This window comes from Oncorhynchus mykiss, chromosome 22 (genome assembly GCF_057628025.1).
Source record: "Oncorhynchus mykiss isolate SJ-2025 chromosome 22, ASM5762802v1, whole genome shotgun sequence".
NCBI lineage: Eukaryota > Metazoa > Chordata > Actinopteri > Salmoniformes > Salmonidae > Oncorhynchus > Oncorhynchus mykiss.
The window spans coordinates 17446407-17459054 of record NC_143043.1 but is presented as its reverse complement, the minus strand read 5'-3'; the positions used below and the strand labels follow the sequence as shown (position 1 = coordinate 17459054).

Sequence of the window (12648 nt, the reverse complement as noted above, 5' to 3'; positions counted from 1 at the left end):
TGATGTTGAAAGGATGAAATGAGGAAAACGTAGAGTTTTTGCCAGTAACTCTGCTGAGCATATGTAAGATTAAAAAAGCAAAATCCTTTGGAGGATGTACTTAGAAATGTTAAGCAGATTAATACTTTCCTATAGCTCTTTTATTTAAAGATAAAATTAAATATGAGAGGATGTCTGTGTGTGCTGTTATTTTCACCCTCACAATTAAGTCAGTGTGCTGCTATTTGCAGGAAGGTAGGGGTAACAGAGGGGCCTATGCGATGGCATTAGCATGTGATTAACATTGCAAAACACATTCATGGGTTCTAGTAAATGCATCTGCCAAAACAGTAAATTCAAAATAAATTAATTTGAATCCAGTGACTGAATAAGAAACAATAATAAGTCATGACTATGAACCAATAATAAATAGGCAGCCTGCTTTTACTGTCTGTCTGTCTGTCTGTCTGTCTGTCTGTCTGTCTTCCTTCCGTTTCCATTGACAGTATTATTCAGGCTGTGTTTATGCCTCTTCTTTAAAGGTTGCCTCCGACAACCATAATAGACAAGTGAGAGACGACAGCAGAGACAAAGGGATAGAAGACACAGTAGTGAAGCCTTGCAGGGAGACAGGCAGTCTGCGAGACACACAGTGTAAACAAGGTAAGCCCGAGCACACAGCTGGCGGGTGCAGGTAATTACAAAAGGAGACAGGAGAAATCCTGCTTTAATGGATAAAGTGCCATTTTTAATACAGAACCCCTTTCAACCTTTCATCCCTACCAATCCTTCCTGCCATTTTTTTTGTTGACAACAAAGGGATGGTGTATTATGAGTAATCATTTCTGTGGTATTTTAATAACCTGGGTCAGCTCATCATAAACGACGTCTCATCGCGAGGGTTTTAGAAGCACCGAGCACTTCAAAGCCTCATTCTCCCACACGCCGAGCCCTTCACTAAAGATCCCATCAATGTCTCTAATAGACCCACATAGTAATGGTGACAGGAAAAAACACAAACCCTGATTTGTTGAACATATGTTTGGTTTGCTTTTTGCCCAAGGCGCTGAATTCCATTAATTCATGCTGCCTGGGAGGCTGAGTGGGTGGCTGAACAGGGGGTTACTGATTACGGCCGTCACCCAGCCCACCGCTAGCCTGTCTGGGTAATGGGGGCTCGGCCCTTCATTAATGTTATTAGGAGTCTGAGGTAAGAGACAGAGGTGGAATACCGTTTAGCAGCGCGGCCAGGAGATTATGTGGATTAGACATGATAATATAACACAGACAGTGCTCTCCAGCGGGCGCAGGATTAGTGTCAGCACGCCACAGCAGGTCTGGGTTAGATAGCGGCTAATCCGGTAATGCCAGATACAGGTGACCCCCGCTCTGAAGCATCACTGCTGCTGACGAGAGACTGCTTTTAAGAATTCATGACATGTGATGTGAATATAAAGGGAAATGCTGGAAGGAGTAGTAGTTCCCTGCTTTATAGCAAAAATTATTAAGCAGTCATGCCATTATGAATTGGGAACAGTGTTTGGGAAAATATTCATTATTAATATCTAGGTTCATTAATGAAGTTTGAAACTCCCCTCTCCTAAGAGCAGGGGAATAGTTTTTGGGCAAAATGCTAAATGCTGTGATAAAACTTTTTCCTTTTCAAGAAGCCATGGGCTTTCCTAATACTTTACTTATGTTGTGTGCAGAGAACACACAGACTTTCAGGTGTCCATTATCCCTTTCCTCCCCGTTTGTGTTCTGAGGTCTGCTTGTGGCTCCAGTTGCTTTCAGGAAACCATATTTGAATACATTGAGGGAGGCCACGGTGGCTCAGAAACCCAGGGCACACTTTGATCCCTGCAGATCTGAGGCCTTTTTTTTATCCTGAGGTTGAGCGAGTGATGGAAGCCTGGCCCTGCCAGATGTTTGGAGACCAGGCTTCTTCCTGTGTCTCATCCTGCTGACGCCCCTGGTGATCGCTTATATTCTGAGGTGAAACTGGAGTGATTCAGGACACCAACAGAGAAAGTTCAAAATCAGACCAGGAAATTGAAATCCGCTTTTGCGTTTGGCCAAAACCGCTTTGGCACGACCCGAAACCTCTCCTTGAGTTTGATGGACTCTAAGTCCCTTCTCCAGTAAGTCATTTGACTGAGCCCAGCTCTGCTGTGTGGGCCAGGCCATCCAACCCCCTTTGTGCTTCAAAACAAAGAAAGCAAGGCAGGAGGAGATTACCCCCAGTTTAAAAGATGTCTGTTTCAGTGTATGTTTAACACAGGGCTAAGGGACTATCCCCCAGCTTTAGCCAGATAGCCGCAGTGCTGTCTTTTATGGAGGGAAGGAGGGAAGAGAGAATTAAAGCTCTCTACAGTCACAGCCCTTTCCTCGCATGTCTGAAGTGTCAACCTTTGATTTGCAACATTTTGTCACCGAGAAAGTTCAGCGAGGCGCAGTCATGTAAACAGAACACTTACAGTACGTAACTTCTCCCTACCTGTCTCACCGGCCTGAATATGAATACAATATGAATCATATTTCAAAACGAGTCACGCAGCCGAAAGGCTCTGCGAGTAACGTGGCGATATGATCAGAGTGCTGTTTACGCTCCTCAGTGTGGTAAACAGGCTGGTGCCGAGGATCAGTCAGAGGCTGACTTTATGGTTTATGAAAGCTGAGCTACTTATGTTAACAGGCTTTTTGAAGATTATAGTGCTGGTAAACATACATGTCAGGAGTGAGACGGTGATAAAGAGGAGTCACAACACAGAGACCAATTACCACTGCGTCTGGGAAGACTCTTAACCTGGTCTTTTGAAGAGTAGGGAAGAAAATGGAAAGGAAAAGAGGAAGGCTCAGTACCTTTGAGGTTTCCTATTACTTATTGGTTATGGTCATGTACTTTGAACTATATAGCGTGTACTAGTCTATGTGCATTGATCTGGTTGGCACCCCGAGCTGTCCTGCAACTTTAAGTGATCAATGGGAACCCGGTATTAGGCCATGGTATTACCCAGCTGTGCTAAAACCCACATTCACTGATCCATCCCACTTTCCTACCATTCAACTACCCCATTACCAACAGCTCTTGACACCACTAACCACATGTCCTCTCACTTGCTGTGCAACCACGACGCCCCACTCCCCCAGCCCAGCGCCTACCCTCACCACCACCGCCATATCAACATACATCTGCAAGACAAATGATCCACCCTCTCCGTGTTCCTCAGACAAAACGCTCTCCCTCCCTCTCACTGTCTCTCAGCCTTTTGATTTATCTGTCTGTCTCCACACATCATAGAGGCTGAACCGGATGCCTAACACATTTCTTCAGTTTTAGGCAAATTACAGGCACGTAGCTGAGATTTGGAGTGGATAGGAAGGCTCAATTTAACGGAAGGAAGAAAGAACTCCTCCTGTCTGCCACTACCTAGCATAATCCTCTTAATGTCAGCGAGAGTAGTTAACAGGATGTACTTCCAAACTACTCATCACAATTTCTACAGGATAATCTGTTTCAACGTACCTGTAGTATAGCAAGGTGTAAGATTATATTCAAACTTTGTGGCTTGGGTTATTTTGAACGTTTTTTTCGTAATCAGAACTTTTAGGATATCCAGATTGTTGAAGTTGTTGTCCTTTTAGAAATGGTTATAAGAATGTGTGTTACCCAACACAGTGCATTTCAGTTACTTTGGTTCATCACTTTGCGGGATGGTTTCTCAATGACTGTGCGACTTCTCCTGTGCAACATACCAACATGCACTCACTGCTTAACCTGGAGGGCTGCACTGATACATCATACAGAAGTCTGACAAATGATTGACAAGTGATTTTCCCGGCACATGAACATTTCTTCCGGAGTCAAGCCCCAAATCTCCCGTCAGTGGAAAATGATTGATTTCAATGTGAAAAATTGGTTGTAAGTAACAACATCCTCTGCCTGCATTAGTGAAAAACAGATGCAGGAACTGCCCTTCGGAGCATAATCTACAGAACCCTGTGATTTTCCGAGTGTGCCTTTATAATTCAAAGCACATGGGTTACCATTTAAGTACGATGTCCCAAATGAAGACATTGGTAATAAATTACAGGAGTCCTGGAAAGCTCTGGAACTCCCCTTGAAGTTTGACTAGAGCTAGCTGTCTATTCAGGGACTTTCTGTTAGCAATAAACTGTGTGTGTGCGTGCGTGCGTGTGTGTGTGAGGTAGTTTGCAGGGGAAAGAGAGGGGTCTGGGCTACACATGCCTCATTTAGACATCAAAGGACTCCGCTGATGATTTTTCCTTATAATCCATGCCTTTTGCAGATCCAGCTCCCTCCATCTGAATAAACAAAGCCCAAGTGGTTAACTATGGTCTGGGAGAAGTCAGGTGATCCCCATACGTGATTCAGGAAGTAAATCGATATTCTCCTAATTTATTCAGCTAAAATCCCTTTTAGCAGCTAATTTATTGAGAAGTATTCTGATTTTCAAGGGATTTACAACTGGTATGTAGAGATCAGAACCTCTGAAAATGAAAGAAGTTGTCACGTTCTGACCTTTATCTTCCTTTGTTTTGTCTTTATTTAGTATGGTCAGGGTTTGAGTTGGGGTGGGCAGTCTATGTTTTGTGTTTCTGTGTTTGGGTTTCTGTTTCGGCCTAGTATGGTTCTCAATCAGAGGCAGGTGTTGTTAGTTGTCTCTGATTGAGAATCATACTTAGGTAGCCTGTGTTTCACTGTTGGTTTGTGGGTGTTTGTTTCCGTGTCTGTCACCACACGGGACTGTTTCGGTTTGGTTTTCGTTCATGGTCACATTTATTGTTTTGTGTTTGTTAGTGTTCAGTTTATGTTTTATAATAAACAATATGGACACTTACCACGCTGCGTTTTGGTCCGATCCCTGCTACACCTCCTCTTCAGACGAAAAGGAGGAAATCTGACGTTACAGAAGTACCTATCTCAAAAATGATTCTCATCCTTTTTATCTGTCGATGCAAGCATGTACAATATGTAAGTATGCTGCAAAGAACAGCAAACTCTGCTGGGGGAAAAAATCTGATAAGGAAAATCAATGTTGTATGAATTGTAACACTTCTGTATTCTCTGTTGACCATTGATCTACCCCACACCAAACATCAGATGGTGCCCACCATCATTTAACAGGCCTGGTGTAAGCCACTCTCTGATCTCTTCCCAGACCTACCTGGTTCCAAAGTGCTCTCATGCCTGAAGTCCATTTGGCAGCCTCAGTCCCTGTAAGGAACAGCTTTCCTCTGGGACTGGCCTGGATCAAATGGCAGTGATTTTCCAAACGGAGGTGGAGATGGAAAGCCTGACCCATTCTCTGATCTGCTATATGCTTTAATCACTGCGGGTCAGGCTGGATAAATGGGGATGTTGGAACTGGGAGTTTTTGACTCCTGAACTGCACACTCACACAGGGATCCAGGTGTATACAAGTTACAGCTGTTCACTCAGGATGGAGGGTCTAAAGTGAATAGAGAAAGCATCTAAACTCAGACCCCAAACATAAATATCCGCCATTCAGGCATCTAATGCTATAATGAATAATTCCTTTGCCATAAACATTCATGATGTCCTTCGTTTCTTTGTTTTAAAGGAAAGGGCAATGTCTTACTGAACAGAACTTGGTTGGAATCTTGATTAGAAAACGAATGTCAACTATCAAGATTGCATGTCAGCTAATTAGCTATCTAGAGCACAACTACTTTGTTTTTCTTAACATGTTTTGTTCCAGTGATAAACAGTGCATGTGTCACGACTTTTTCTTTCTTCCCTTGTTCGGGCGGCGGTCGACGTCACCGGCGTTCTAGCCATCGCCAATCTACTTTTCATTTTCCATTTGTTTTGTCTTTGTCTTACACACCTGGTTTCAATCCCCCAATTACCTGTTCATTATTTAACCCTCTGTTCCCCCATGTTTTTTTGTGAGTAATTGTTTCTATGTAGGAAGGTCCGTTATTGTGGGCTATGTTTTTGTATTCCATTTATTATATGTTGAGTAATATACATTTATTTACTCATATCTGCTGTCCTGCGCCTGACTCCTATACACCAGCTACACACAGACTTCCTTACAGCATGCTGCTATGTACTGTAGTTGCAATATTCTGCAGTATGATTACATTATGACACTTTGTTCAAGGCCGTCAGGATTCATTATTCTTAATTGAGTGCTTTGATTCGGTTTCAGGGGAATTTAAATGTGCTTATCAAACCCATTTCAAACGTCATTAGCAGAATAATGTCCCACACACAATTTTTTTTGTAAAAACCTTCAGCCGATTGAAGCTTACGTCAATTGGCCATGCTCCCAGCAAGCTTTGTGGTGCCATTGGGAAAAGATGAGCAACCAATTGACGCTTATGTCAATACATTGCATTAAAAAATGTTAAGTAAGCCTTTCGCGAACTAATTTTGACACTTGACCTTTTTCCCCCTTACTAGCTCTGACTTTGCTGATAGCTACTTTATTGAGGAAAATGTGTTTACTATGACTCTCATATGTGGTTGTCCCACCTAGCTATCTTAAGATGAATGCACTAACTGTAAGTCGCTCTGGATAAGTCTGCTAAATGACTAAAATGTAAATGAGTGTCAACCAATTGATGCTTATGTCACTATATTCTAGTCAATGGGAAAAGAAAAGGTGAGACCTACAGACAGAAATACAGACCTCTCTCTGTCTTTCTCTCTACCTCTTCTCTCTCCTCCCCCTTCTTTCACCCTTCTTTCACCCTTTCCCCCTCTCGCCCCCTCTCTCTTTCTCCCTCCTATCTCCTTCCTCTCTCTATCGCTCTCCCCCTCCCTCCCACCATCTTCCCTTTATCTCCCTCCCCCCTCCATTCACTCGCCCTCCTTCTTCCCCTCTCTCAATTCAATTAAAGGGCTTTATTGGCATTGGAAACAAATGTTAACATTGACAAAGCAAGTGAGATAGATAAACAGAAGTGAAATAAACAAAAATGAACAGTAAACTTTACACTCACAGAAGTTCCAAAAGAATAGAGACATTTCAAATGTCATTATGTCTATATACACTGTTGTATATACAGCTCTGTATGTGTGTTGACTCTTTACCCAACCTCCCCTCTCTCCTTCACCCTGTCCCTTTCTCTCTTCCCTCCTTCTCGCCCTCCCTCTCCTCTCCCTCCTCCACCCTCCATTCTCTCCCTCCTTCTTTGCCTCCCCTCTGCCTTTTCTCATCTTCTTCTCCCTCCTCTCCAACCTCCACAGACAGGACATTGACGCCAAAAGACAGGCAGGAAGGCAGATGAAGGCAGACACACAGACAGTTTCTAGAACTGCAAGACCATTGTGTCCAATTGAGGTAAAAATGCTTTTGGATTGATTGACTTCCAATTTCATATGCCGGGACATGACGGTTCCCCGGTCACAAGTATATATAATTTGGGAAGATTCGACCTTTAAGCCTTCAAAACAGCCCCTGTGACTCCCAATTAAGTCACTTACTATAATTGTAGGAAGTAGAAATGAAATGTGTGGCCTCCTGGGGACACTCTTTAACAATGCCCTGAGCTTCAAGTCTTTACGTTAAGAATGGACCGTTCTACAGAGGATGGAAGACAGTGTTTTTGTGTAACTGCAGGGAGAGAATGAAGCCCCATGTTGAGGATGAATTAACCCATTTCATGTTGCCACAGTAAGCGAAACCTCAACACAGGGCATCCCTATAAGGCCACGATGAGTTGTGTGGAAGCGCGGTTAGCTGGCTCAATTACAGTCCACGGGTGGGTAATGGTTATGTGAGGGCTATAGGTAATGCTTTTCTATGGAAGAAAGGCCTTGTTCTCTGTGGGACCAAGTTTTCACTGAGAAGAGTTCATTTCACATGGTCAGGTTGTAGGCTTGCGTTCATCGGGAGCATCTGTTGATCTCTCCCATACCTGGATTTTGTTTCCATTCTGCCAATGTCACTCAAAAGCTGTTCACTCCTTTACCGTCGGGCAGACTGTATTTGATCATGAGGTCTGATACCAACTTCAAGTCATGTCTACCTTTCTGTAATGTAGTGGGGGGTGGGGCAAATGAATTAGGGTTATTTCTAGGATTGAGGCCTTTTAAAAAATATATATATTTCACCGTTATTTAACCAGGTAGGCTAGTTGAGAACAAGTTCCTATTTACAACTGCGACCTGGCCAAGATAAAGCAAAGCAGTTTGACACATACAACAACACAGAGTTACACATGGAATAAACAAACATACAGTCAATAATACAGTAGTGTGCAAATGAGGTAAGATAAGGGAGGTAAGGCAATAAAATAGGCCATAGTGGCGAGGTAATACGATATAGCAATTAAACACTGTAGTGATAGATGTGCAGAAGATTAATGCGCAAGTAGAGATACTGGGGAGCAAAGGAGCAAAATAAATAAATACAGTATGGGGATGAGGTAGTTGGATGGGCTATTTACAGATGGGCTATGTACAGGTTCAATGATCTGTGAGGTGCTCTGACAGCTGGTGCTTAAAGTCCGTGAGGGAGATATGAGTATCCAGCTTCAGCAAATTTTGCAGTTCGTTCCAGTCATTGGCAGCAGAGAACTGGAAGGAAAGGCGGCCAAAGAAGGAATTGGCTTTGGGGGTGACCAGTGAAATATACCTGCTGGAGCGCGTGCTGCGGGTGGGTGCTGCTATGGTGACCAGTGAACTGAGATAAGGCGGGGTTTTACCTAGCAAGGACTTGTAGATGACCTGGAGCGAGTGGATTTGGCGACGATATGAAGCGAGGGCCAGTCAACAAGAGCGTACAGGTCGCAGTGGTGGGTAGTGTATGGGGCTTTGGTGACAAAATGGATGGTGTTAGACTTCATCCAATTTGTTAAGTGGAGTGTTGAAGGCTATTTTGTAAATGACATCGCTGAAGTCGAGGATTGTTAGGATAGTCCGTTTTTCGAGGGTACCTTTGGTAGCATGAGTGGAGGATGCTTTGTTTCAAAATAGGAAGCTGATTCTAGATTTAATTTTGGATTGGAGATGCTTAATGTGGGTCTGGAAGGAGAGTTTACAGTTTAACCAGACACCTAGGTATTTGTAGTTGTCCACATATTCTAGGTCAGAACCGTCCAGAGTAGTGATGCTGGATGGGCGGGCAGGTGCGGGCAGTGATCGGTTGAAGAGCATGCATTTAGTTTTACTTGCATTTAAGAGCAGTTGGAGGCCACGGAATGAGTGTTGTATGGCATTGAAGCTCGTCTGGAGGTTAGTTGACACAGTGTCCAAAGAAGGGCAAGAAGTATACAAAATGGTGTCGTCTGCGTAGAGGTGGATCAGAGAATCACCAGCAGCAAGACCGACATCATTGATGTATACAGAGAAGAGTCTGCCCGAGAATTGAACCCTGTGGCACCCCCATAGAGACTGCCAGAGGTCCGGACAACAGGCCCTCCGATTTGACACACTGAACTCTATCAGAGAAGTAGTTGGTGAACCAGGCGAGGCAGTCATTTGAGAAACCAAGGCTGTTGAGTCTGCCGATAAGAATGTGGTGATTGACAGACTCGAAAGCCTTTGCCAGGTCGATGAATATGGCTACACAGGGCTTTGAGCGTGGCTGAGGTGCACCCATGACCAGCTCGCAAGCCAGATTGCATAGCGGAGAAGGTACGGTGGGATTCGATATGGTCAATGATCTGTTTGTTAACTTGGCTTTCGAAGACCTTAGAAAGGCAGGGTAGGATAGATACAGGTCTGTAGCAGTTTGGGTCTAGAGTGTCTCCCCCTTTGAAGAGGGGGATGACCGCGGCAGCTTTCCAATCTTTGGGGATCTCAGACGATATGAAAGAGAGGTTGAACAGGCTTATAATAGGGGTTGCAACAATTTCGGCAGATAATTTTAGAAAGAGAGGGTCCAGATTGTCGAGCCCGGCTGAGATGTAGGGGTCCAGATTTTGCAGCTCTTTCAGAACATCAGCTATCTTGGTTTGGGTGAAGAAGAAATGGTGGAGGCTTGGGCGAGTTGCTGTGGGGGGTGGAGGGCACTTGACCGGGGTAGGGGTAGCCAGGTGGAAAACAAGTCCAGCCGTAAAAAAAATGCTTATTGGCATCCTGGGTGGCGCAGTGGTCTAGGGCTAGCTGTGCCACCAGAGACTCTGGGTTCGTGCCCAGGATCTGTCGCAGCCGGCCGCGACCGGGAGGTCCGTGGGGTGATGCACAATTGACCTTGCATCGTCAGGGTTAGGGAGGGGTTGGCATGTAGGGATATCCTTGTCTCATCGCGCAATTACGACTCCTGTGGCAGCCGGGCGCCGTGGACCCGAAAGTCGTAAAACAGGATTGAGGTCACCAGGTGCATGGTGTATCCTCCGACACATTGGTGCTGCTGGCTTCCGGGTTGGATGTGCTGTGTTAAGAAGCAGTGCAGCTTGGTTGGGTTGTGTTTCGGAGGACGCATGGCTTTTGACCTTCGTCTCTCCCGAGCCCGTACGGGAGTTGAAGCGATGAGACGAGATAGTAGCTACTAACAATTGGATACCACGAAAAGGGGGTAAATAAATAAAAAAATGTAAATGCTTATTGAAATTCTCAATTATCGTGGATTTATCGATGGTGACATTGTTTCCTATCCTCAGTGCAGTGGGCAGCTGGGAGGAGGTGCTCTTTTTCTCTATGGACTTTACAGTGTCCCAGAACTTTTTAGAGTTTGTGCTACAAGATGCAAATTTCTGTTTGAAAAAGCTAGCCTTAGCTTTCCTAACTGCTTGTGTATATTGGTTCCTAACTTCCCAGAAGATTTGCATATCACGGGGGCTGTTCGATGCAAATGCAGTATGCCACAGGATGTTTTGTGCTTGTCAAGGGCAGTCAGGTCTGGAGTGAACCAAGGGCTATGTCTGTTCCTAGTTCTAAATTGTTTGAATGGGGCATGCTTATTTAATATGGTGAGGAAGGCACTTTTAAAGAATAACCAGGCATCCTCTACTGACAGGATGAGGTCAATATCCTTCCAGGATACCCAGGCCAGGTCAACTAGAAAGGCCTGCTCGCTGCAGTGTTTTAGGGAGTGTTTGACAGTGATGAGGGGTGGTCTATGACAGCAGACCCATTACCGATGCAGGCAATGAAGCAGTGATCGCTGAGATCTTGGGTTAAGACAGCAGACGTGTATTTGGAGGGCAAGTTGGTTAGGGTGATATCCATGAGGGTGCCCGTGTTTACAGATTTGGGGTTGTACCTGGTAGGTTCATTGATCATTTGCGTGAGATTGAGGCCATCAAGCTTAGATTGTAGGATGGCCGGGGTGTTAAGCATGTCCCAGTTTAGGTCACCTAGCAGCATGAGCTCTGAAGATAGATGAAGAGCAATCAATTCACATATGGTGTCCAGGGCTCTAACCATAAAGGGGTCTACACATAATGCGCAAACAAAGCTGACGGAGCGTAGCGCAATGTTGCCATGTCGGGGCCTCCCGGGTGTCTGCCATCAGAGTCCCTGGGTTCGCGCCCAGGCTCTGTCGTAACCGGCCGCGACCGGGAGGTCCTTGGGGCGACGCACAATTGGCCTAGCGTCACCCGGGTTAGAGAGGGCTTGGTCGGTAGGGGTGTCCTTGGCTCATCGCGCACCAGCGACTCCTGTGGCCGGCTGGGCGCAGTGTGCGCTAACCAAGGTGGCCAGGTGCACGGTGTTTCCTCCGGCGCATTGGTGCGGCTGGCTTCCGGGTTGGCTGCGCGCTGTGTTAACGAGCAGTGCGGCTTGGTTGGGTTGTGTATCGGAGGACGCATGACTTTCAACCTTCGTCTCTCCCGAGCCCGTACGGGAGTTGTAGCGATGAGACAAGATAGTAGCTACTACAACAATTGGATACCACGAAATTGGGGAGAAAAAGGGGTAACATTCAAAAAAATATTTTTTTTTTTGCAAATGTCAATTTGTCACAAAAGCGGCAGCTCCTTGTGGTGCACTCCGACATTCAACGTACTCTCGTGCCACTTGAACATTTGAATGTGCCGTATCATCCCTTTTGTAGCCATGGAGGCAGTGTTGTGTAGGTAATGAAGCTTGATTGGTTCCTTGATCGGATCTATAAGCTATAGGCTAGGCATCAAAGTAGACTATTTTGCATTAAAAGCTAATATAATCTCATTGACAATAAACCAAAAAACAATGTAGCCTTATTAGAATCTCCCCAAAATGTATTTTGTTTTAAAGTAATAACTAATGATTCCGGGCTACTGGTGAAAACAGCTGCAAGATGTGTGCTTTTTCTCTACAACCAAAACATGATGACATTCTATTTTTAGCTGATATGGGAGTGAATACATTCAAGCAGCATATCAAATAAAATAAATGTTTATTTGTCAAATGCTTCGTAAACAACAGGTGTGGACTAACAGTGAAATGCTTACTTACGGGCCCTTCCCAACAATGCCTGAGAGAAAGAAAATAGAGAAATATTATAAAAGTAAAGCACGTAATAATAAAGGTATAGATACACGTCCTCCTGAGTGGCGCAGTGGTCTAAGGCACTGCATCGCAGTGTTGCGGCGTCACTACAGCCTGGGGTTTGATACCAGCCGTAACCGGAAGTCCCATAGGGCGGTGCACAATTGGCCTGAGTTTGGCTGAGGGGACTTTATTTGGCTCATTGTGCTCTTGTGTCGGGTTGGGCACCTGCAGGCTGACTTCAGTCGTCAGTTGAA

The 12648-nt window shown here is 44.9% G+C and overlaps 1 pseudogene across 1 annotated transcript in view; it reads left to right on the top strand.

Moving 5' to 3' along the window:
- LOC110502051 (myosin-IIIb-like) overlaps positions 1-12648 on the top strand; it is a 93805-nt pseudogene that overhangs the window by 72430 nt on the left and 8727 nt on the right. Inside the window, exon 27 of the transcript XR_016490723.1 lies at positions 522-642. The product of XR_016490723.1 is annotated as a myosin-IIIb-like (transcript). The remainder of the gene's footprint in view (positions 1-521; positions 643-12648) is intronic.